This window comes from Siniperca chuatsi, linkage group LG2 (genome assembly GCF_020085105.1).
Source record: "Siniperca chuatsi isolate FFG_IHB_CAS linkage group LG2, ASM2008510v1, whole genome shotgun sequence".
Lineage (NCBI taxonomy): Eukaryota > Metazoa > Chordata > Actinopteri > Centrarchiformes > Sinipercidae > Siniperca > Siniperca chuatsi.
Window position 1 is genome coordinate 22,420,243 of NC_058043.1, and position 22,889 is coordinate 22,443,131.

At 40.4% G+C, this 22,889-nt stretch overlaps 1 protein-coding gene across 5 annotated transcripts in view; it reads left to right on the plus strand.

The window, feature by feature from the left end:
* The window catches only part of dlgap4b (discs, large (Drosophila) homolog-associated protein 4b), a 114,652-nt gene that overhangs the window by 25,235 nt on the left and 66,528 nt on the right, over positions 1-22,889 (plus strand). For all 5 annotated transcript variants that reach the window (XM_044180747.1, XM_044180720.1, XM_044180711.1 and 2 more), the window contains exon 2: positions 7,923-7,988. The gene's annotated coding sequence lies outside the window, so the exon portion shown is untranslated. The remainder of the gene's footprint in view (positions 1-7,922; positions 7,989-22,889) is intronic.

Consider the following 22,889-nt stretch of genomic DNA (forward strand, 5'->3'; position numbering starts at 1 on the left):
AAATGTTACAAATAACAACAGAATGTTTTATGCTGAAACCTTACCCATCTACATTCACATTTAGAGTCAATGCCTTAATTTTGACAGGCAGCTGTGAATGTCTCTGCCTACGGCTGTGAGAGTGACGCATTGCAGGCCTGATTGCATCTCCCCCTAAACAACTGAGGGCCAGATTATTTACTAGTGAAAAAACCATGTTTTCTTTTTCTGCTAATCCAAATGGCTTCCCAGTACTGAATGTTTCAACCATCTTTCCTTTTTATCTCTTGACTTCCTACTCCATGGAAGCAAAGGACGCATTGGGAATACAAAACATGAACAGCAATGAATATTTCTTTTCTCCTTTTGTCTCAAAAAATCATAATATCCTGTGCCTCATCAAATTAGTTTGACCTGTTGTGTTTTAGATCCATGCAGATAAAGACAAAAAGGCAATGAATCACCAGCCCAGTTTCCTGCAGGAATAACGCCAATGTGACAATTATGATTTAAACAATTTACATCCGGTGCCAACATTTAGTGCCAATACAGGAAGGAGAATGATATTTATGTAGATAGGCAGGTAAGTGGGCATTTAAGGAGTCAGTCGTCAACCCTGGAGGCCAGGTAATGCGGCCCGTATCAAATGAGCGGTTAGCATTGGCCTAATGACGAATTTAATCAAAAGAATATTCACCTAAGACCTTTTATGACCTGATTGGAAACCCATGCTAATTCTAACTGTACCTAGATGTGTGAGTAGCAAAAGTGATCTAAAACAAATAGCACATATCTAAACTCTAGCAGCATCTGCACTTTTAGCTTTTCATCACTTTTTTCATAAATTTTTGATCAAGTCTGCAGCAGTTCCTCCCTGTGCTTAAGGAGGTTGAAATGTTTGTGATGATTGTGTTTTTAGCATATTCAGCTAAATGGACTACTGCTGGACGCACTTTGTGACACAGCTGAATTGTTTAGACATTAGTTATATGCTGCCAGTGTTCAAGAAAGCTTAATTTACATTTTAGGGAGAACTGATTTCTACTTTGACCAAGTCAGCACTTCCCATAGATTAAGAGGAGCCATATTTCACCATGCAAATTAGACTTACAGATCCTCTGAAACAAAGAAAAGGGTTTAGATAAATTAAAGGCGTGACACATTGCTTCTCATCTGATTTAATTTCATTCTCATTTTAACAGGGCAGCTTTTCATGTTTGCCCTAGGTTCAAGAAAGAAACAGACAAAGAAAGAGAGAGAGAAATATAGAGGGAGGCAATATTATAGTAATCTAAACCAGAGTGATGGGACCATGAATCAGGAGCAGCAGAAAATAAACTCTGTGGTGAAGCTGCCTTCGCACCATTGCTTTCTCATTCCTACTCTCTTTCTTTGTAACCTCCTCCCCCCTTTCCCCCTCTTTCTCCATAAGCATCACCTAACTGGATGCTGTCTCCATGGCAATTCTTATGGGTCTCTTTGGCAAGGTCACTTTCACCAGAGAGAGAAAGTCACCCAGAGAAGAATTAGGAAGGAAAATAGGAAATAGAGAAAAATGTAAAATTTTAAGACAAAGATAAGGAGTATGACTAATGAGCAGAAAATGAGAAGGGAAGGAAATGAAGGGTTTGGTTGTGGGGGAGAGAGATGTCAAGAGAGATGGAAGAAGACAGTGGAAAACAACAGAGAAGAAGAACAGGAAAGGGGGAGGGGTGCATAAACAAGCAAACAGATCAAAGCAGACCTCATGGTTGTGTTGAGGCTAATCTTGGAGAAGCATGCTTAGTGAATGCTGTATGGAAAAAGTCCACTCACTCCATACACAAACTGCCTTGCATGAAGCTCCAGATCACCTAGAAGCAAATCACCATGTGCATGTGAAGAAGCCAGCTGGCAGCTGGGATAACATGGTTTTTACACACACACACACATACTCCATCATTTCTCTTCATTTTTTTCACTCCACGTCACCTCCATCTGCCGTGGCATACCTGTCCTCCTTGTCCTCCTAAAGTTCACCCACTCTGACTCTACCTGACTGCCGTCCTGGCCTGTACCCCATGCAGAGTGTGCTGGAGGTGGCCTTCTCCTGGGGCCATCAATATTTCAGGCTCTCTCAGCACTCTCGCTAACGGGGGTACATGGGCCGCTCAGCGCTCAGGGGGAGGTGCTGATGGAGAGACAGAACAGGAGGGAAAAGGTTAGAGCTGGAGACTGATAGGTAAGACAGAGACGGGTATGATGTGGGAGAGTAAATGATAGTGTGAGGGGAGGAGAGGTAGAAACACTGACAGGGGTGAATGGGGAAAAAGTAGTGTACATTATAAAAGAGTGCAAAAAGAGAGAATGAAAGAAGTGCCAGGGTGGGTGAGTGAAGAATTGGTTGATAGAAGGCAGGAGTTGGTGAAAACATATATTTTTTTGCTTTTGTTGTACGATGAATGGCTGTTGGATTTGTCAGGATTGTTAATGTAGCCATATCAGTGTAGCATGATGAACTGGAGAGTCAATCTTGGAAAAGACAGAGCAAAAGAAAGAGGAAAATAATTGTGATGATGGTAACGATCTGTGTATTTATGACCCAAAATCCATTTGCTTGAGGAGAACATTAAGCAGTTAATTATCTATTGAAAACGAGGCAATAACATACAGGGACAGATGACAATTCAGAGGGGAAAGTTGGCAAAAAACAGATGGACCTACGGATGAACAAAGAAAATGGATGGATAGATAGATGAGAGGATGGATGAATGGACTGAGAGGAGGTTCACCAGACACAGATTCATATCCTGTCTGACTGCTGATGACAGAGAGCCTCCTGCCCTCTCTTCCTCCTCACCCTCTCGTCCTTTTGTCTCAGTGTGAAAGAGCTGCACTAGCCAACTGTTGCTACGACTACAGCTGTTGCCACAATGGTGGTCATTAGGGGTCGTTACCATAGCAAGAAGGTTCCCGGGGGGCAATCAGAAGACCAATGCTGTACTCAAAGTGATGGTCGATACATTGAGGTTGTTTATGGGCGTAATAAAGTAATCATACTGAGTTACAGTTCACTAGCCAATAAGATGTTTACTTTGATTAGAAATCAAACTTGATCTTTTATCAACCTATGAGCCCATAAAATGTGGCTATAATGACAATTTTCTTAAAGGTTTGCACATTGATCATAGATTGCTGCAGATTCTTGTATTATTGACATAAGACGTGAATTATTATATATATTTTTGAATTCCACACACACATACAATTTATAATATTAGCACTAAACACAAAGTATAGCTGACGATAATGAGAATGGCGTTAGTTTTGCAGGAATTTGGTCATAAACCAAAGTTTTGGAGAAATTAACTATTGCAATTCATCCTGAGGGTGACATGAATGAGTGTATGAAATTCTTGGCAATCCATAATTGAGATATTTCGCTCAAAACCAGAAATGCCATAGAGGAAAAGGTCACCAAAGTTATTAGGACTCATTGTCTGAGAACCATAAATGTCTGTACCAGATTTCATGGCAATCATGGACATCCCTAGAGCCACCCCGCTAGCGTGGCTAAAAATATAAATCAAATCCAGAGTATGATGTTGTATCCTCTACTGTATCCTTCTAAAATGCATTATATATATTTCCTGGCTTAATCCTCTCCCTTTGTTTTTGTAGCATTTGAAATCTGGTTTAGGGACAATTTTTCAGATGACTAAACATAACTTTTTGCATATTACTCTCTTTACAGCATGAACATTTGTCAGCAATGATGGACTAGTTATAGAAGTTAAGTATGCCAGAGATAACTTATAGGGGACAAGAAGTGGAGCATGAAGTAGAGCAAGAAAGTAGCACTCACAGAGCAAAGCTAAACTAAAGCGAGTCACTTACAGTATTCCCCCAGGAGTCAGCTTCAGTTACACTGTAACAATGACCAGTAAGACAGGGATGACTAATTATGGGCTCTTACAACAAAAAGGATGAGGAAACACTGAGTGACCTCTGGCCTGTAGTTCATGTCCCCAAGAGCAAAATGTTGTTGTTTTGAGGAATTATGTTTTGCTGATGATGTTGTACTTAGGTAGTCATCTAGCAGGGAATATAGATGATCCTGTATTCCTGCATACCAATAATTTTAAAGTGTTTTGTGTGTGTGAAAGTAATTTGAGGTTGTTGAGTAGCTGTCACTACTTCTGTAAATAGAGAAGCTGATAAAATATCCATGGCACTGCCCTCTCAAACCATCCTCTAATTTAATCACACTCTGACACGAAGAGTTCACCCTCGAGCTTCTCCCACAGTGCTTTCCAAAACACTTTGGAAGGTGACTGTCCTTGTGTATCACATCTGATGCCTGCATGGTTTTATCAGAGGCTTCACCTAGCCATGACCCACCATCCTGGCTCTCGGCGATTGGTTACCTTTGAGCACCCTCGCTGAGGCTATACTCCTGTCACTGATAGGAGAGGAGAGAGGGACAGTGGGTAAATCCTCCACATCCAAAGTCGATTATAGGGGCCCTACCCCCTTGGTGCACTGCCTGAATCCAACTGTTTATAAAGGCCTCTGCTGGGAAATAGAAAAGGATGATAATGTGCAGACATTTGATACAGTAGTGTGCACTTTTGTATATGAGAGCACATACTGTAAGAGAGTAGGAGAGCGGGAGACAGAGGAATATGATGTCATGTTTGTTTATCCGAAAATAGACTTCTTCGCATCGATCTCTCAGTGGAGTAGTCACCGTTTGCTTTAAGTGTGAAAAAGAAAAGAGCAGGATTAAGGATTTTTTTTCATTTACAAAGCACCTTGGTCAGTCAGATCACAGCAGGATTGTGAGTGATCAAGATAGAAGGAGAGAGAAAATCAGACAGATAAAAAGACATGGGTGCCCAGGGTTTATGAGAAACCAATTAGAGTGGCAAAACAAAGACGTCGGCAGAGTAACAGAAAGAGAAAGGAGAGATAATTGGGAGATGACAGAGACGAGTGGCTGATGAGCAGCAGTGTGGCCTGTAGTGAAACAGTTAGATCAGGCTCAGAGTGCCTCAGACAGCAGAAAGTGTGTCACAGAGAGCTAGGCTAATGCACCAGGCTCATGTTGCCTCAATGAGCCCCTGCTGCATTCAGGCCTCCCGGTTAGCACTTACTGTTACTGTTTGCGCAGAAACCATTACAGCGTGAGCCACAATGAAGGGTTTAGCAAAAACAGGCCTGCAGTCAAATTCTGCTGTGAGGATCTACGCTAGTCAGTAATCGCTGCTCAGTCAGTAGAACTGATTTATTCTCCTCAAATGACCTTAAAGCACCAGAGGTTGGCAAGGAACCAAAATTCAGAAAACAAATATCAAAGCTATGTGTACTTTTAAGGATCAATACAGTATTGGCAAAGTTATTGACCTCAGTATATGCAGTGGTACTTATCAAGAATTATATTACAACATAGTGCTTTAGACTTAAAGGTACCATGTGGAGTAAACAAACAGTTTTGTTTAAATGTGTTTATTAAGTGACTAGGCTACTGAGTGTTTTCTGAGTTATTTGGGGATTACTAAGCTTTTGTTTGGACGCCGTTACAAATGTTTCCTGTCAACTGATTTATACATTACTAAAGTCTGTACAAGATAACACATTCCACATTTCAAGTTTTATCGGTGCAACCTGATTTAGTAAATGACTAGTCTGAAACTAGCAAGGAAGGACTTAACACGCAAAGTTAATAATGGATTTACGAATAGTTGGAGCAACATAATCCTGCACTGTTTACATTGCTTTGCATCCTGTTCTTTTCTTTTACTTGTATCATTGCAACATTTAGATGCATCACACCCACTAGCTGTTACTGCCCTTTGCAGTCAGTTAAAATAGTTATTATGTCATCCCCTTCTTCGTGTACATGCTGGTAGAACAAGATACAAATAAAATGGTGATCTGCTCAGCAAACATTGTTCCACAGCTCCTCTAGTGGTCAACAACTCTGTGCTGTGGAGTGTGTTAGAACTGGTGCTGAGAAAGTCTTTACTTTCTTCATCTTGGTCTTGTTTGTGCTGTTTGTAATATCACTCTGGGAAAATAGGCCTCATTACTGCTGCAGTCTCATGAATACCACAGGCACATTCGATTATGGCTTCAGGCTGCCAATTATGCTTCGGGCATCATTTTGTGTCCCAGAGGATAGGCTGTTTCATTTGATTTCTAGGAGCCCTTCTCATATAAAAGAGGGAGTTGGAATAGTATTGATTGAATCACACACACGAACATGCAGATCCTCACAAAGACATACAGGTATAATGTGGGTACGTGAACCCATTCACTCGTATGCAGGTATTGTCAATGATATTACTGCAGCATATACAGACACACATACACACATGGACCACACAGCTGACCTCAGGCTAATGAAAGATGAACCCAGTGGCAAAGCCCAGAATGATGCTAGGAGTGTATGAGGTCAGACATTTAGCCTGCATCAGTCTTGAAAACCCCCGGGGGAGCCACAGCCTCTCTAATCAAGCAGAGGTCAGGTTGAGGTCAGTTAAAGTCACTGATCATTCAGGCTCAGTGGCACACATCCAATAACCATCCAGATATCAACACTGATGCCCCACCATGCGACTGGACCAAAAGCTCTTATGAATATCTTTCTCTCACTCAAATGAAAAAGCCTTCACAATGCCACAATATCATGTCTTTATTATTTTCTTGTTTAAATATCAGAGAAAACACACTGCAAGAAAAAAACAAGGTACTTTGTTTTAAATTCATACTTGTTTATTTATTTTTTTACTTACTGTAATACTTTGCATTTTGACTAGTATTTTGGCTAGATTGTGTCAAACTCACACTAACACAGAGTTTTGATTGCACAGTCAACTTCAGTATCTGGTTTTGAAGATCCTAGCAGTTATCAGCAACTCTGAATCAGACTGATCACTTAATGCATCCAGGTGTGATCAAATCAGAAAAAAGACTACAGAATAGACTATGAATAGCTCTTAAATAATAGAGGATGCCCTTTACAGTGTAGTAGGTCCAACTGAATAATAATAATAATTATTATTATCATTAATAATAATAATAATAACAGTTCTCCTCAGGAAATAAATCACTTTGATATTTCTGCTCGTGTCGCACAGACATTTGTCACTAGAAATAGTCTACTGTTTTGCGTCATACCAGGTTGCAAGGGATGTAGCCTATAATATTTAATGACAGAGTGTAACGGCATCCTAAAATTAGGGTCTGTTATGTGCTGTCTATGGGATGTTTGCCCTGAAAATGCTCTTATAAATCACTGTAATATGGTTGTCTCAGAAAAAATACCGCCTCACACTGAACTTGTTTTAAACATTTGTTGTTGGAGACATTAGCTTCTCTTAGTAAAGGTCTGTTTGTTCTGCACTCGGATCTCTGAATATCACCTCCAGGTATGAACATATTTAAAAAGACCAAACAAAAGCTCAGAGCGCTACTTGTTTTTACTGTACATTGTAAAGCTATGCCTTTATACTGTTAGTGAACAATATCCAAAAGTCATATTATGTAAGTGGAGAATTGTTCCTGCTGATTCATGATATGTTTTCCTGGAGTTTTACTGCCTTAGGAAGCATTTTCCTAATCTAATCTATGTTTTTTAATTGAAGTGTTTTATCTCTCAAGATGTGCCAGTTTGCCTATCTCGAAAAGCTAATTGATTTTCCAAATAAATGAAAAAGTTGTCAAGACAGTAAGCACTTTTGAAGACAGTGAAGCGCATTAACAAAGCGCTGTTATGTTCATATTCACAAATAAAAACTATGCAGGCCAGTTAAAATCTAATGACACAGCTTTTGTAGGTATTATTAACCTTTAGAGCAATTTAGCATGAACACATTTTCTGTGTTAGAAGTTCATTGTGAGTCACATTAAATGTTGTTCATTATGATTATTGAAGCTGATGAGCTGTCTTTGTGTTACAGGATTTCCTCCTGCTCAGCCTGCTCTTCTCTGACCTCAACAAGAAACTCTTCAACCCCACCAATAAGGTACAGTACATTTGGACCTCTGTGTAACCCTCAGGACTGCGATATTCTGTCTTCATTTAATGCCTTCGTTAGCATCTTCTACCCAGTTGTCAATGGGACTAGAGAGCCAGTGCTAATGAGACAGTGGCCTGCATGATGTTGTTGCTGGATATATTGAAACGGCTGAACTGCCAGGAGAATTAGCTAATAGGCTACAGAAAGACAGCACGCCTTGACCTTGTCTAGATTGAACTACGATGGATCCTGAAGGCGTTTAGCCTGAATGCGGCTGTCAAACAGAAAAAAAGTATGAAGCTGTGGGAGGCAGAACTTTTCCTCTGTGCAGACTACTACATCTAGTTTTAATGTAACATGAGTACAGTAAGTGTACCAGTGTTGTTGCATGGATGAAAGGGCATGTTTTGTCATGCAGACGCATGCACAATGTTGCCTGCAGAGGAGTGAGCGCTGATGGAACATAGCCGCCATGCTCAGCATCATGAGTGTCCTCTGTGGGTTTCCCTGAGGTACAACACTGGACTCTTGATTTCACACTGGATTAATTTCATTCTGAGCACAAATCTCTTCTGCCATGCTATCCATAGGAGCACACTGCCGCTCATATTGTGGAGCAGAGAAGCATTACAAAGGAACAATGGTTTCTTTGCATACAGTACAGCCACTTGTGCTTTAGGGATGCAGACAAAGAATCCTTTAGCATCTTTCCTTTTACAGAGCCTATGATGGTTGTTGCACTTTAAAGGAAAATTAAGTTGTATGAGGCAACAGTCAAATTAAATATTCTTCTATTTTTTGGAAAGTGTATAAGAACAACAAAGGGGTGTTGGAAGGAGCTATGACTGTGTACCTTGTTGTTAAATTCCCAGTGACATTGATAGTGCCTCCTTGATTTTTGTTCTCAAAGAAACAAATCAATACCTTTTCTGCAACACTAGTGATTTTTTGCTCCACTGAGCTGCTTGTACGAACAACACAGTGACCCATTCATCAGGGCATACTGAAAACATCAAAGGGTAGAAAGTTTAAAAGCTTACCTTTTTTACAGTCTGGGATACAAAAAAACAACTTTTAAAGCATTTTTTTAACAAATGTTGAACAAATATTGATTGGATCAATATTAACTAAAATAAAAACAACACTGTAGGGAGGAATCATACATGGACAAGCGTCTGAGCATAAACCCCTAATGAAATAGAAAGTCACTTTTTCACCCTGTATATCCATTTACTTCCTGGGTAGTAATGGTTAATGGATACCTCATGGTGTAACAGTATAGAAACTTCAACCAGTAAAACCATCACAGGTTTTGTCAATAACTGACACTCAGTTACACTTTTGAGTGATCCCTTTGCACATTTTAAGCTTCAGTAGTCTTTTCATAATGGAAAAACAACACAAACAATATGCATTATTATTGTTGCATTAAAACCCAACACACGTCTGTTATATCTGTCACAGTAATTTACATGAAAACAATATTTATATTTCATTTACATATTAGGACACTTAAAGTGCCTCCCCGCGCACCCTTTTGTACTCTCATAAGATTTGAACCAGCATTTCACGTAATTGATCACCCTGATGTTCCAGACAGTACTGTTAACTGCTGTTAATATTGTGTGTATATAAATGCATTTTCACAAATAAATGGCAATAAGAAGCACCATCATACATCATATTTCATTTTAGTGTTAATTAAATATTAAAAACCATGTGTATTTTCTGAGTTTAGACAGTGATAGTGAACATGAGTTGCATTGACGACATTTGAATTCACTGTTTAATATTAAGTGTAGCACTGCGTATGCATAAAACATGTCATTTGAAATTCAAATGATTATTGTCATAAAAACATACATGCTAATTATGCAGTTTCTGTCTGTCTTAGATAAAGTGTATGTATTTATCTAGCATTGTTTGTGTAAAGCATTTCAGTACTTACAGTACAGTATTTCAGACAGCAAGAGCAGAGCCAAAGAAGTGTTGGTAATTATGCAGGAGAAGCTACTATACATAAGTGCATCAAATGTTTGCGCTTTTAAACAAAGGTGAGTTTACTGTCAACATGCACGTTTTATCTTCTTTCTTTTCTTCTGCAGAGAAATACCTTCACATAGCTCTGACTACCGGGAACATCGACGTTTCTGACAATATGGCACTATAGTACATTTGGTTAGTTTCGTCACAGCTTGAAAAGTCTTTCATCAGTAAATGCCAGTGAGACATGCTGTCCCCAAAGCTCTGATCCCATTGCCTTCATTCAGCCCACAATCAATTTGCTCTTTTCTCCCCTGAGTCACTGTGTTGCATTTTATCCATGATGAATTGTTGATGTTATTATGTCTTTCATATATCAAGGGAGGCTTTTCTAATTCATCTTCAGCACACAACAAAAACAATCCGTTTGGATTGTTGATCACTCCAGTCATTCAAATGAATTGTTTGTTACTTTACTGATAAAGTAAGGCTATCGCTGTGATTGTGATCAGTAATATTGGCAGTAAAATCATTAATGAGGATCAAAAATATCTCAATATTCCCTGTTCCCAGAGATCTTCAAAGTGCTTGTTTTGTCTGACCAACAGTACAAAAGCCCAACAATATGTAATGATATAAAAAAGCAAAAAGCATTTTTCCTTGATAAATGACAATGATTCAGTGATTAATCGAATTTATCAAATTTCTTGTTGATACATTTTCTACCAGCTAATGCTAATAAGTTCATCAATTCAACATTCCAGCACTATTACATAATTTTCATAAACCTCTGGGAACTGCTAAGTGTATAGGGACAAGCAGTAGAAATATTATGTAGCATTACGTAAACTCTCCTGTCAAAAGAAATCGTGTACATACTGATAACACTGATTGTTTGCTTATCCGTATTGTACAGAGTCCAAGACCAAATAGTCTTTAGACTGTACTGTATGGCCAGGAATACTTATTTTACTTTTTTTTTTTTACTAATCGTACTTTCTCCTCTTGTTCTAAACTTCAGTTGATTACACTGTAGTTTGTGACTGAGAAATCATGTCTCCCAGCTGTGTACAGCAGGCCAGGACCTGCAGGGGATTTTTTCTCTCATGAGAACACTTTGTTCCATTAATTTGCATAGAGGCATTTGACTGGCTTTAATGAAGTTGCAGCGCAACTCCTCATGCAAGGAGCTTTTCTAAAAGTTGTTTCTAGAATGTTAAATCTACCATGGCCAAAAGAAAAAAGTGCTGACACTACTGCAAGAAATATATAATAGATGTAAATCCAATGCTTCATTTGTTGTAATAATTATTGTGTTGTATCCTGGAACATTGAGTCATTAGATACTGAAAGGCTATTGTATGGGTTGTCTCTCTTCATTTGTGGGACTTCCACTGGGGAAAGTAAACATAATGTCTGACTGGTGCTACTACAAACTGTGTTGTATCAGTTCAGTTGGTCAGTTTTAGTGTAACGTTGGTAGACTAGTAGTAGTTTTAGGGTATGTTAGTGAATCTGATTAATTTCCTGCCTGAATAAATGAGGACATAGTATTGTGTACATGCTGCCTCATAACAACACTGTTGTTATGAGGCAGCATTAATATGAGGTTACCATTTTAACATGCAACAGTATATAGGCTTATTCTTGTCATTCTGCTCACATGCCACCATCCCCACTTTCTCTCTCTCTCCCCTCTGTGTGTGTGTGTGTGTGTGTGTGTGTGTGTGTGTGTGTGTGTGTGTGTGTGTGTGTGTGTGTGAGTGTGTGTGTGCACTGTGTCCAGTTTGTGTAGGCATTGCATCAACATGGTTTAATCCTCTGCATGGCTTATTGGATCCAAATCCCTTTTAAAGCTTTTAAAGCTCCTGCCTTTTAATTTCTCTCTCTCTCTCGCTCTCTCTCTGTCTACCTATCCTTCCATCAGACAGTGAAGGAAACTGCAGTTCTACCTTCTATGTATTTTCCAAATCTGCTCTTGGTGTAACGTCTTCATCCTCATACTTAAACCACGTCTGATGCTTGTTCTATTGGATAATTTTACATGTTGGACACTCCCAAAATGGCATTTTTTCCATTTTGGCCATTTTGATATTTGATTCAAGGTGCAAATTGATTTCATGTGCAATGCCAAAAATATTCCACAGACATTTCACCCAACTACAATTACCTCAAGTAACAATGGCTTGACTGCCTGAATGCACTCGCAAGACTAAACAACACCAATAGACGTTTTTGATTAAGCTGATAAATGATATTGAATTGTATCTGCTATCTGGTCATGTTTTAGCATAGGCAAATAGAAATGCATTTTCTAAATTTCTTCCTATCTCCCTCACCTGTCAGACATGTCCTCTAAAATATCCCTTTATAATTCATTCCTAAAGCCCCTTACAACACATGCTTCCCCAAGTAAACATGATTCTGTTACAGCCGTGATGAGTTTGTGTTCATTCCCTAAGTGTTTCCAGCCATTATTCCCCTGCCCTGTCTCTCCCCTGTCTGTCTGTCTGTGTGTGTGTGTGTGTGTGTGTGTGTGTGTGTGTGTGTGTGTGTGTCTCCGTGGACGTGGCTGCTCCTCCTGTCTACCTCCACTGGCTCTCGACTCCAATGCTACCATTCACCTGACGCTCGTCCTCTAATCACCCCGCTCAGCCAGCACACCTGCCTCCAATCAATGCATCCTCTGCATCCTCCTATCCATCTACCTCGGCTTCTCATCCACTCATCGCCAGATTATTGTTTCAACCCTCGTGGATCACTGCTCCACCTGCCTGCTCTCTGTTTGCTTATGCCTGCCAGCCACGCTCCTCTCCGCCACGCCATCTCCACCGCCATTACTTCCACTGCCGTTCTGCCTGCTCCAGATCTCAAACCCCAGATAACTCCCTCACCCTTCTTCCAGCCCTGTTTGTAACATAACAGATTCAACAAGTAAAACAAGAGTGACAAAATTAACTAAAATATAACAAAAAAAATCTCTTTAACTCCTCTTTACTCGTCGTCTAATTTAAGGGCAGTTTGACTTGGATTTACTGCTTCAGTATCAATGAGAAATCAGTACTGAGGCTTGAAAACAGACTGTCTAACGCAGTGTTTTGAAGCTTTTCTGGCTTCTGAATTGTAATGTAGAGAGATGTCAAGCTGTCATGTCAGTTTAAGAATGACATTTATATTCTGTTTGGAGGCAGCTTCAGATGAATTATACATAATATGTGTAATCCATTTGGAGATGATATGGTATATTTCAAATGTATAAATGTATTTTTAATCAGAAATATCAATATACTGTATCAGTCTTGTATGGGCACCCAAGGTTTATAAACTGAACTAAAGCCTCAGTTGTACATTGTGTTCTGTGCTTTGATTTGGGCAAACTTTGTGTTTGAGTTTGATAAATAGCATTATGATAGATTTCTAGCTGGATTGATCAATGAAAACAATCATATAGCCTATATAGTGGCAAAGACAGTACCTCATACCTTTAGTCTCGCACTCTGTTTTCAGAACAGCCCTGTACTAAAAAAATGTACATTTGAAACTTGTGAAGCAACGCCTCTCGCCGTCTAACTTGATTGAGGAAAGCTACAGAAATTAGTGTTTGGTGACTATGCCTGACTCTGATTACCCAATCTCTCGCCAGGAACTGTTGTATGTCTGTGTAAGGAAGTGTTTCGAAACCATTAGAGCTCCTACATCTCACATACACACATCCATCCATGGCTTTGTCAACGAAGGGATTTGGAACAAAAATAGAAACACATTTAACAGTGCAAAGGACTATTTTCTGCATTTCTATCTACAGTATGGTGGCCAATGAACAGAGAAAATTAAATTCTGTCCTGTTCCTCTGTCTTTCTCGTTATTAGAAATGTCTGACTTGGTTGGAAGTGTTTCTCAGACAAAATGAATATGGTGGTAAATGTTCCTATTATTAATATGTGGATTCTATTTTAATAACCTCACGAACAATTACTGTAGTTCTTCAATATCCAGAATCACTCGATGTAACCTAATTAATGTGACAGAGACAGATGCTTTAATTTCTCACATGTGATCTCATTCCAGATAATATTTGAAGAGAGAAAGTATATTGTAAGATTTACTGTAGCAGAAAGGTAATTGAGAAAAGACCTTATGAAATGTCTTGAGTTCCACTAGGAGGCTGCGACCTATTATGTGGCAGCTGTACTGTGTATCGCCAGTTTTCAGTAATACAAAAATAATTGAATCTTAAATGCACTGAATATACAGATGAAACATTGAACTGCATGTTGTCAAAAAATAGGACTTTCTCATCAGTATATTAGTGTTTTCATGCCTGTTTCCAGGTGCATAATCAAAACCTGCAAATTATATGAACACACTGGTATTCTAACTACCTAATTTTGTGTGGAAATAATTTCAAGGGCGCCAATGAAGCTCTTGTGTGAAGGTCATTTTTTTCACTCGAGTAATTTATTTATAAGCTCGGCCTTATCTGCCACAGTTGGTGACTTTTATGGATAGTCCCACAATATGGCTGCCCTACCTGTTATTTTTAGCAACTGCCGAGCAGTGAAGTCATGGAAGACAATTTCTATTTCACATTGAAATTTGAGCTCTGAGCGTACATTATCTCACGTCACATCAACCACTAAACTGCCTTCATATACATTTACCTGAAAGATGACCTCAGCACTGAACTGCTTTAGATGCACTTCATCACAGTGAAGTTTATAAGTAATTGCAGTCCTCTCTGTGTATTTTCACATACATGTGTTGCTGCTGTTATCTTGGTACCTGACTTACCTAACCCACATACATAATTCAACAGGGAGCTGAGTTTTTGCTGCAGGTAATGACAGAAAGTTGTAGATGAAAGCACTACAACTTGCCATGTCCTGTCATTTTCACTGACTGCTTCCCCTCTGTGAATCTCTCTTCATGATGTCTCACTTCTGCAAATACCTCTCGCTTTCTCATTCCCCCAATAAATATTTGCCCCTCTCTTTCTTCTCTTTATATCTACTGACTGCTCTGTGGTTTTCCCTCCAATCTGCGAGGCCATCTGGTCCTCTGTCCTCAGCCTCGTGTCTGTCTGCAGTATCTTTGCTCTCTGAATCCATTTGACAAGATTAATAAAATGAACCTCCGACAGATATAAGCTGCTCATTTTGATAGGGATCATTGAAAGGAGATAAGTTCAATGCTGGTCATGAGCAGATGAGCGGGCGTTTGCCTTTTTTCCCCTCAATAATGACAGCTCACCTGGCCAACCGCAAGGATTCAGGGTAAAAAAAAGAAACCTGTTTAACCTATTTAATGTAAAAGATTATTCTGAGAGAAAAATGTCTAATCACTCTGATGTGATGTTAGGTTGACATGTAGACATAATGCATAAAATGTGACGCCTTTTATCTTCCAGTGTCAGACTAGATCACAGACACATTGAAACCACCCAGATGGCAGGATAAACATCACTTCCCTGAATTGATGTCAGATTAAGGTGGAATCCCGCTGAAAAATCTGACTGGTTTGAGATCAGCTGTGGTTTGTGATGCGAACAGTGTAGAACAGTATAGATCTTTATTTTGTTTGAACTAATATTGTTTGAGTCTACAATATCATAGATCTCTATATTCTGACATTTGTTCCTGTAGTAAAGATGCACTGTGTGTCAGTAAAAATAGTAAAGATAATATCCTTCTATGATAAATTCAGGGAAAAATTAGCACAATAGTACCATAAAACTACAGAAATGCTACCAAGGCACTTCCAGGCAGAAGTAGGGTAAAGGAAAAAACAAGCATTAGGAAAAAATAGCAAATGCAGATGATTTACTATGGAAAATTGAGTCGGGTGAACCTCAAATATACTTTAATGTAGACTGTATATGAAATATTCAAAGATTATTAAAATAGCTAGTAGCTAATGTTATATTAGTCACACTGACATTTTGGAAGTTTATCATTTCACCTGACTTCACCAACCACCACAACCCCAACAACAAGTTCAACAACAACTACTCAGCTTTGGTGAACCAAGTTTAAGGATGGGAATTTATTTCAATGTTATTGACATTTAGAAAAAATGTAATCAACTACCCCCCAAAAAAAGAGGCTACGCACAGCCTCCACCTCTGGCATTGGCCACTGCCCCTAGTGACAAATGGGAGAACTGCTGTAGTGTTTGATGTCCACTCGTCTATGTCTCTGTGCTGACTGTAGTGCCCTGGGTGGGCTGACATTAAACTGGGGTTTAAAATGAATGGAACAAGCATCCCTCAATACATTAGGGAGTACTGTTTTGGTAGAACAAAACAGTCCAAGCCTGTTTTGCAGAAACTGCTGTACAATTTAATCATAGTACAATTTAGTATTACAGCAATATTTTCTATCACATGCTGCTCAGTTGCAAAGCTTTATGTAACACAATATTGGGTAAGCATCACTCAATATGAGGGTGTTTGCCCAAATGATGCCTGGCTGACCTGATTTTGGCTCATTTATTTTTGTCACTGAAAATATGCAGTGATAATAGACCCACCAATTGGGCCACTGAGAGTCAGTGATGACAATGCCCTGCATGTGCACTTTTTGAACGTGACCTGAGGTTGATTTGAATTGTTCTCATTTAAGCAAGCAAACGGCTTTGCAGTTTGAATATAGTGCTGCAAACATGCCTGGTGTGAATGTGTAATTTGCTAGTCCACAGGCCTACATTCGTTTTGGCTTGTGACCGCTCAAGATGAAGCAACGTCTACTTGCGACCCCTCGACACTGGTTGTATTTGTACCAGATATGCCCACTTCAACCAATGGCTGATTTGTTTTCCTTGTTTTATTAGAAAAAATAAAGGGTGTAGCAGAATGTTTTTTCCTATTTCTTTCCTATTCTTTTAATCATTGTGTGACCCCTTCAATTTGTCTTGCGACCCTTTGTGGGGGTCCCGACTACTGCTCTATAGTCCACTTGTGAGCCTATGTTGCACGTCATCCTCTGAAGCATAAATTCTTACCAAAAGTTTTATTACATCACACTCACAGCTCATCCTCTCCTCTGGAAACATGAAGATTTGACATTCAAACCCAGCACAAGCAATTCTCATTAATGACATAACACACACCCTGTGGCCAAGCCCGGCACCCAGGTAAACTACACAGCAATGTGATGATTCATGCATGATGTTAACATTTAACTGTTTTTTGTGTGTGTTTACTTGCCCAATTATAGTTTCTACCCCTCCAGACATATCTTGTTCTTTAATTTTCTCCCACACATCTCTTAACCTCTTCTCACCCTCCACTTGCATTTTCCTTTTCAGCAAACCAATTTATCTTGCGTGCTAATTAACGAGGATGGCCTCTATTAAAGCAGTAATTGGACCATATGGAAAAACCAAACTGAGACACATCATACACACAGTTTCTTTGTTATCCTCCTATGAAGACCTATTACTATTACTGAGTGAAGCTTTGTTTTGGCTATGATTTATACAGGATTTATTTATTGTAGTAAGATTTGTTTGGTGAAGAAAAAAGTATCCTTGCTTGTGCAGAGGAACGCTTTATTGTAAATGAAAGAATGAACTTCAAAGTCCTATCAAGATTTCAAGAAGTGAAATGGAGCCAGTTATTGTATATGACATTGTGTATGACAATATAGGCATTTTAAATTCACTACCAGCCTACTGCAAAATCGACTGATGAAGTCACACCATTACTTGCAATTTGTGAAATAAATGGTCAATGCCAAAAATAGAGCATATAATGCATATCTTTCTTCAGTCACATACTCACACACTCCTCTCTCAAGCTTGTGAAAACGTGCAGTTTTGGGACCAGAGGGAGGTTTCTTTTTCTGGCATTCAACTGTCCTTTTTGGGCTTGCCTTCTTCTAACATGACACTCTCCGATACTGAATTTCTTTGCCACTTCACACATGACTGTGTATACACAATTTCTGCAGTAAAATTGTTGCATGACACTTACATACATTTCCTTTCAACTTAAATGTTTTGTCTTCCGTCGCAATAAAAAACAGGTAACATGAGCCAGTAGAAAACCCCTGTATGTTACAGTGAACTGAGCTTACACAAGGGCTTCAATTCAAGTGTTCATTTGGTGAACACTTACAGAAGCATGTGTTTGTAAGTGAGTAATATTCACTCTCCTTTTAACACTGATTTAGTCTCCAAAAACTCCTGATAAAAATATGCAGATCTTTAGGTTGCTAAATGTCTGCTTCTTGGTGCTGGGCAGGTAGCTAAAGTCAGTTTATCATAGAGTATTCACTTCAACAGGTGATAATAGTGGTACACTAAATGTGTGTGCTGTAAAACTAAAACAATGATCAGAAAAGAGGCTCATGTTTATTTAACTTATACCTGTATTTTCTTGTTTTCAGGGTTTTAAAATGTTCATGCTTAGCCCCTGAGGGTTGTAGATGATCATGAATGTATCCATTGCCACATTCTGAGCTCAACATAATATTGACCACATGCCTCATTTTTACCAAATCAGTTACAGAGAATGAGAGAGAAAAATGTATAGCCCATTATATTGAGCAAGCACCATAATATCTGTTAACTTGCACTATAATTACAGTACCTTTAACAATGGCTGGAAGTGCCACAGTTTTTTATTTAGGAAAATTGCCCCCATTTCAAATATCACTGAACTTAAAAACAGTTCTTCAATTAGTTTTAGTATCCTTTTATTACAACTTTTGTTCAATAATGTAATGCATTTTCCATTGCTGAAGGACACTGAATTATCTATAGAGTTGTTAAAATGTCTTACTTCACATCACTTTGTTCTCATCATTGTTTTTCCATTAACCCAGTATTTGGTCAACGTGAGCTATTCCATTAAAGGATGAGTAAAATGATTTCTCTCTGTAAGCATGTACTGTATATTCCACAAGTTCATAAACATGTGCAGCAGTATTACTATTGTTAGGTTGGTAGAAGACAAGAATGATGAAAAAGACTATTGTGGCCTCAAGGCCATGGAGGCTTTTCCTTGGCATTTCCAGTTCATTAATATGTTAAGTCTTGGACTTCCAGTTGCCTACAATGCATGCCATACAGTGATGCATAGGGCTGTGTTACCACTTTCCTTAAAATTGCAACATTACTGTAGACAAGGACATAGATGACAAGAAATAAATGAATCCATAATAGGATATTCAACAACAGATGTGGATCTATGAATATCATTTCACATTATTTTGTGCTGTGGTACTGTATTACTGGAACCTCAGCTTTTTCTTGACAATGACAACAATGACAGAGTGTTACAGCTCTGCTCGAGAGCAGTTCCCTGAAAACCTGTAACAACAGGCTGCTCACCTCCACAGTCCTTCAGGGAGGCAGGTTTTTTTCTTCTTTTTAACGAGGCGACGGGGACTGTGCAAGTAATGGGCTTCGTTCTGTGTCGGTTATTGAGAGGCGGGAAATATAGTACGCTACATTAATGCTCTGGTCCTGAAGAATAGAATATAGGGACTTAGCAGTGATTAGCACTGTGAAGTGGCAGGCTCCAGATGTTAGCAGGTGTAGTGCTCATTAGCACTCCCAGGAGAAAGTCAGATTAAGAGGCTGTAGCCTGAAGGTTAGAGAAGGTTAGGTTGGTAGGCTCATACTGTACTACCCCCCCCTTGATGCTCCAGTGGAGCTGATCAGTGACCAACAGAAGAAATCATCATACTGGGCAGCTCCCCAGTATTAGTTGGCATTGTATCTTATTTATGGGGTTTTTATTATTTTTGTCAATCATTGTCCCTTCATCCATGTCTAAGGTGAATGACAGCTTTGTGATATTTTAGTCTGACAATTGTGGGAGTGAAGGGGAACTGTATTTTCTCTACACAGAAAAGACTTGATCCCAGAAACATCTTGCTGCTAGGAGACAGTGCTACTCAAACTAAGAACAAACTAAACCTAAATTAACTGACAGATGTCTTTGTTGAAAGCCTACCATTTGCTCCCAAATTTAATGTTGATGCTTTGTTGTGGGTTTCTAATACAACAACATGTTAATATCCTCACCATGTATTTTGCATTCCCACCTGTGTCAGAAAGTGCGTGGCTATGACAATATTTTCCTCTCATCCTTTCTGTGAGGATGAACACAGAAGAAGCTCCTGGTCTGAGAATATGACTAACTGCACAAGGCAATCTTTTTAAGACGCCATGCACAATTAATCCTCCAGAAGGAAGAAAGGATTTAGATTAAGCCCCCACAGCTGCCTTGCAATGCTAACTTTAGCTAAATCAACGTCTGCAATGCTTTCTTTAAATGAAGGAGGACTGGTTTATACCACAAACTTATCAAACATTGTGCTAATGCATTACTGTGCACCAGACTGAACTACATTAACACTGAATACACAGAGGTGAACTCTTCTGTAAATATAATCAACAAGCATATTTTGCCAAGAGGTTGACAGTGTGTATTCCTGTGTCTGCTCTGAGGCTGTGGGTTTGCAATAAGGCTAGCGCGCTGAAATGGAAAACAGACCCTGGGGGGGCTGCTAGGAGATGAGATTAAGGCCACGTCAACTGGCCACAACTCAAACTTTGGCATCATCAACACGTCACTACAGGTCATTTGCAAAGCTTTATTAAAACATTCCTGTCCAGATCATCCTACTGAGAGCTCCTCTCTGTCTCTCTGTCACACAGACACGCACACATCTAATCATGTTGCCAGCAGTACCAAACTAAGGTCTCAGTCCCTCACCTGTTTCTCTTTCTGTCCCTTTTGAGCCTAATTATACCCCCACCCCCCACCCCACCCCACCCACGATCTCAAGCTTTCTTTCCTCTTCTGTTGTCCTTCCCCATGTAACTCTTTCCTCTGTCTGTGATTAAGCTCAGATGTCGCATCATGTCCCGCCCCTTCATTAAGCTACAGTAGTCATTGTGGGCACATTAACATGGCGTGCTTGAGCCTTTCCGGAACTGTGACGCGTGACTGTGTCTGGCTTAGGATTTCAAACCACCTGCTGTTTGCTCCATATCTGGGATAGATGGTTGGATGGATGGAAATGGTAATGATGTGGTGAATGATGGGGGATGTTAATGTGTGTGTGGCGTTTTTTGTTTGTTTGTTTTCTGTCTTTTTATTTTTTTCCTTTCTCTGAGCCACAGTTGACCATGACCTCCAGTGGTCTGCTGCAAGGGAGTGGAGGAGCACATCTGGTGTTTGGATGTGTGTGTGTGGATTGTGTGTAAGTTGAGCATCCCATCTGGCCAGGCAAAAAAACATGACTGGAGCGTGCAGTGGGATGGGGCTGTCGTGCACTTCTATGAAGATGCCCACATCTGTTTCTCTTCCTCACATACGCAGTAAAGTAAATAACAACACAAGTGCAAACAGCAAAAATTTGGGTAACAGCTAAAGCCCCCTTCTTTAAGGAAACCTATCTCCTGCAGGTTAGCATGCACTCACACAGCAGTTATAGCTTGTGACATACACATCTTATGTTGTTGAATGCACCACACAGGCCTCAGGCAGGTGTCCAACCCTGAGGACAAGAACAGCAAAAAATAGCATTCACACACAAACACATGCATACTTGCAGTCAGAAAGACTATCTCTTACTTAGCCTCTCACAAATCAATGCTCTTTCTCTTCTTCTCAGTGTTGTGGTTAGTTGGCTTCCTAGTGAACGTTGCCAAATGAGTATATTAAACACCCATCTTATACGCAACATTTTATTATAAAACACCATTGTATGTGTTGTTGAAGTGCTTACGGCTTTTGGTATATGTGTATGAATATGCATCAATATCATCCATCCATCCATCCATCTTCTTCCGCTTATCCGGGGCCGGGTCGCGGGGGCAGCAGTCTAAGCAGGGACTCCCAGACTTCCTTCGCCCCAGACACTTCCTCCAGCTCCTCCGGGGGGATCCCGAGGCGTTCCCAGGCCAGCCGAGAGACATAGTCCCTCCAGCGTGTCCTGGGTCTTCCCCGGGGCCGCCTCCCGGTGGGACATGCCCAGAACACCTCCCGAGGGAGGCGTCCAGGAGGCATCCGGATCAGATGCCCTAGCCACCTCAGCTGGCTCCTCTCGACGTGGAGGAGCAGCGGCTCTACTCGAGCTCCCCGTGTGACTGAGCTCCTCACCCTATCTCTAAGGGGCGCCCAGCCACTCGGCGGAGGAAGCCCATTTTTCGCCGCTTGTATCCGCGATCTTGTCCTTTCGGTCACTACCCAAAGCTCATGACCATAGGTGAGGGCAGGAGCGTAGATTGACCGGTAAATCGAGAGCTTTGTCTTTCGACTCAGCTCCTTCTTTACCACAACGGTCCGATACAGCGCCCGCATCACTGCAGACGCTGCACCGATCCGCCTGTCAATCTCACGCTCCATCCGTCCCTCACTCGTGAACAAGACCCCGAGATACTTAAACTCCTCCACTTGGGGCAAGGACTCCCCACCCACGCGAAGAGAGCAAACCACCTTTTTCCGGTCAAGAACCATGGCCTCAGATTTGGAAGAGCTGATTCTCATCCCAGCTGCTTCACACTCGGCTGCAAACCGTCCCAGTGCATGCTGCAGGTCCTGGTTTGAAGAAGCCATCAGAACGACATCATCTGCAAACAGCAGAGATGAGATCCTGTGGTTCCCAAACCGGACACCCTCCGGCCTCTGACTGCGCCTAGAAATTCTGTCCATATAAATTATGAACAGAACCGGTGACAAAGGGTAGCCCTGGCGGAGTCCAACATGCACCGGGAACAGGTCTGACTTACTGCCGGCAATGCGAACACAGCTCCTGCTCCGGTTATACAGGGACCGGACAGCCCTTAGCAAAGGGCCCCGGACCCCATACTCCCAGAGCACTCCCCACAAAGCGCCCCGGGCACACGGTCGAATGCCTTCTCCAGATCCACAAAGCACATGTGGACTGGTTGGGCAAACTCCCATGA